The sequence below is a fragment of the Carassius auratus genome, unplaced genomic scaffold (assembly GCF_003368295.1).
Source record: "Carassius auratus strain Wakin unplaced genomic scaffold, ASM336829v1 scaf_tig00214183_4049273_7079891, whole genome shotgun sequence".
Classification (NCBI taxonomy): Eukaryota; Metazoa; Chordata; class Actinopteri; order Cypriniformes; family Cyprinidae; genus Carassius; species Carassius auratus.
Window position 1 is genome coordinate 794,836 of NW_020527547.1, and position 3,995 is coordinate 798,830.

A 3,995-nucleotide genomic window follows, 5' to 3' on the forward strand; every position below is an offset into this window, starting at 1 on the left:
TAGGTCACTCCTGATCTTAAACTCATTTCCCTGAGAACTAACCATCTGCTGACCTCATTCAAACTTGACCACAGGTTATACCTACAGTACATTCAAACAGAACATAGTTCACAGTGACTATGAGAAAAAAAAATCACTAACAATACTGTATATGTTATAACATGCTTCAAAATATGATTCATTTACACTACAGATCAAAAGTTTGGAGTTAGTAAGACATTTTAAAAGGCATTAATACTTTTATTCAGCAAATTTGATTTGATCAAAAGTGACCGTAAATACATTTTACATTGACATTCCATACAACTGCTGCTCTTTCAAACTTTTTATAAAATAATGTTTTTACAAAACACATCATAGTTTCCACAAAAATATTAAGCAGCAGAACTGTTTTTATTACTGATAACAAGAAATGTTTCCTGAGCACCAAATCAGCATATTACAAGGATTTCTAAAGGATCGTGTGACACCAAGGATGGGAGTAATTGCACCACAGGAATAAATTACATTTGTAAAATATATTATAAGAGAAAACAGTTATTTCAAATGTTAATGATACTTCACAACATTATTGTTTCTACTTTATTTTTTGATAAAATAAATGCAGCCTTGGTAAGCATAAACGTCTTTCTTCAAAAACATGACCTCTTAGCAACCAAAACTCCTACCAACCCCAGACTACTGAACACTATATATGGTAGCTAGTTAGTTATTTCTTCCATTTTCTTAAATCTTTATAAACCATTTCAAATATTATTTCACAGAAAAGAAAAAAAAGATGCAGTCACATTGAAAACCTGAAGTTGATCAAACATCATAGCAAGTATAAACTGAAAACCTGTTTCCCTTTAAAGGATGATTTCTTTTTTGTGTGAATCCTAAATTGTTAAGGACTGTATGTAATATGTATGAATTATTTGAACTTAGTCAGGACAGAGGTTTGTGCATGAAGGCTGTGTGAATGAATTCAAGAGAAGCAGCTGTTCAAAAGATGATATTTTTTTTCCGGCCAAAACAGGTCGAATGCTTCATGCGGTATGTATTTCATAAATTTGTGTTGCCAGTGTGACATCACTAATAGAGAAGGTTTAAAAGTAGGCAAGTGTTCAGCAGCTGACCCGAGTTTACATGTTCACCCTCATCCTAGCATCAGTGCTCATTGCTAGCAGTAAGAAGTCTGCACACCTGAACAGAAGTGCTCAGGAGAGTAGACTAGCCTGCAACATAAGAATACAGATTTTGTTCTATTATATATGTAAATTATTTAAAGTTTTTATTCTGAATTTCTACTGCAGCCTTTGGGTGTGGAAAACCACTCATTGAGCCTGTCAGCTCTTGTGTGGTCAATGGAGAGAAGGCCAGGCATCACAGCTGGCCCTGAGAGGTATGTCAAGTATCACCATTTTGACTTTCTGTGATTTGTCTACCCTTTCTGCCTCAGTTTTACTTTACACATTTTTGTAATAACTTCCTCTCCCTCTATTCATTACATTTATGCACTTATCAAACACTTATCATTCAAGGTTTATATTTCATGTGTTAATGCATTTCCTTGGAATCAAACCCATGATCAAATTCATGATCATAGTGTTTCTAGTGCAATGCTCTACTGTTTGAACAGTCTCTAAATTGAGCATGTATTTGTATGTTTAATTACCTTTTTATGTTTCCCATGATTAGATCTCTCTGCAGTATCAGAGCGGTAGCTCATGGTATCACATTTGTGGAGGATCTATCATTGCTGAAAACTGGTTGATAACTGCTCACTGCATCAGGTATAAATGTCCAGTATATTAGTTAAATATATTGTTCAACTAATATATTAATCTTTGGTTTATACAAAATTCAATTAAATAACATAAACTAATTTTCAATGGTGTTAAATGTTGTGAACTTGAGGACATCAATAAATTTCAACTGGATATTAATCTTTAACCATCATGCATTTTCTCTCCTGTAGTTCTGGGCGCAACTACACGGTGCATGTTGGTAAATATGAGCTGTCAGTATTTGAGGACAGAAAAAAAGAAATATAATGAAGTTTGTATGGCACCCGATGGCAGTTTGTGGTATAACATTTTGAAACTTATTTAGACATAAGGCTTTAATTTTAAAACAACTTTAGAATAAAACCTGTAATGTGAAATATTTATTATACAATATATATATATATATATATATATATATATATATATATATATATATATATATATATATATATATATATATATTGTGACGAGCACTCCCAGAGGAATCAGCGTCGCCCTGGAAACCAAACCAAAACACCTGCACGTCCTCGTCACCGGCTGATCGGTCACAGCTGCTCCCCATCAGCCAGCACATTGAAAAGCAGCACATGTTGCACTGAGAAGGGGTTCTCAAACAGAACGCAAAGCTGGACTAACCCCTCTCTCCTATCCCCACAGAAAGCAGCGAGTGACCGACAGCCCACACCCTTTGGAGCACGTCTGGACACCCACTTTCCCCTTGATTGGCACAGAGGAGCACGGAGAGCACACGGGGAGCACCAACCAGCGGAAAGCAGATCAGGACACTTCACCAGGCACCCTTCACTTTTCAATAAACCCACCCTCCGGGGCTTTTGATTTCACGTACCTCTTGTCGAGTGGTTCTTCACCCCGTGACAATATATATATATATATATATATATATATATTGATTAGTACAGTGCATTTTCTTCACAGTAAATTTAAACTTCTACTACTTTTTGATACTTTCATATTTTGAAATAATTACAATTCTGCAATAATTTGCTGATTGTCTTCTTTAAAAATACCCTAAATCTGTATTCAAAATCTTTCCTGAAAAGATTATAACAATTATAACAATTTAAGTTTGGAAAGTGCTCTTTCAAGTCTATGTAAAAAAATGGGTGGTGACAGTTAAAGGGTTAATATACCTGTAGCACTAATGAATTGGAAGTCTCACTCATTCACAGGAAATAACTTGGAAATTAAGTTGAATTATAAAATAAAGTGATTGTCTAATAACTCAAATCAAAGTTTTCATTTTTTCATATGTTGTACAGTCAGTCTGTCATTCTTACTTCTTGTCCAGGTCTTGATCATCCTGTCAGATTTATTTTGTGACAGACATAAACAAAGATATTGTAAACAACAGCTCTCACTTGTGATTCTGGTGCTCATTCAGAAACAACATTGTCCTGATCAAGTTGTCAGAGTCTGGGACACTCAATGATACTGTTCAGCTGGGCTGCATTCCTCCTGCTGGCTCCATCCTCCTCCCTCCAAAACATACATATATAATACGAATTTAAAAAAAACATCAACTTTGAACATCCTACAGGGTGACTCTGGCGGTTCCATGAACTATAAGAACTCCGACGGCGTATGGGAGGTGCATGGTATTGCCAGCTTCGTTTCTGGTTTGTGCCTGAGAAGCCTACTGTTTTTACCCGTGTGTCCGCTTTCAATGACTGGATCGACAAGGTATACCATGATGCTTTAACAGAAATAATGTATTCAAAACACTATGTAGCATTTAATGCATAGAGCGATTGTATGCATGCAGTAAATACTAAAGATTAGATACTAATACAGATCTTTAAGTTTTGTCTCAGGTCATTCTGTTTAACAAATCCTATTAGACTATTTCCTAAAAGGCTATTAGAGAGACTTAAATGTGATAAATTATACATATGAATAATGAATTGCGTACAAAGAGTATGTCATTCATTCTTTTTTCTTCCTGCTTATTTAAGGTCATGATGAACAATTAAGATGATCTAAGAATGCAAGCCTTATTTTAATACCAGCAAACCAACCCACCAAGAAAAATAGTAAATAAATACATACTGTCTCAACAAGGGATCAACTTCTTCCATAATTTTTACCTTTCCCATTCTCCCACACTGATGCAATACAAACTGCCAAATGTTTGCCAGAATATTAATTTAAACCTGAACTTTCAGTTAACTGAATGAAAGCTTCTCCAGATTAAGCACCTGAGAGTTT

The 3,995-nt window shown here is 35.0% G+C and overlaps 1 pseudogene; it reads left to right on the top strand.

Annotated features, from left to right (window-relative positions):
- The first annotated feature begins 1,128 nt into the window (after positions 1-1,128).
- On the top strand, positions 1,129-3,768 carry LOC113091436 (chymotrypsin-like elastase family member 2A; annotated as a pseudogene).
- The last annotated feature ends 227 nt before the right edge of the window (positions 3,769-3,995 follow it).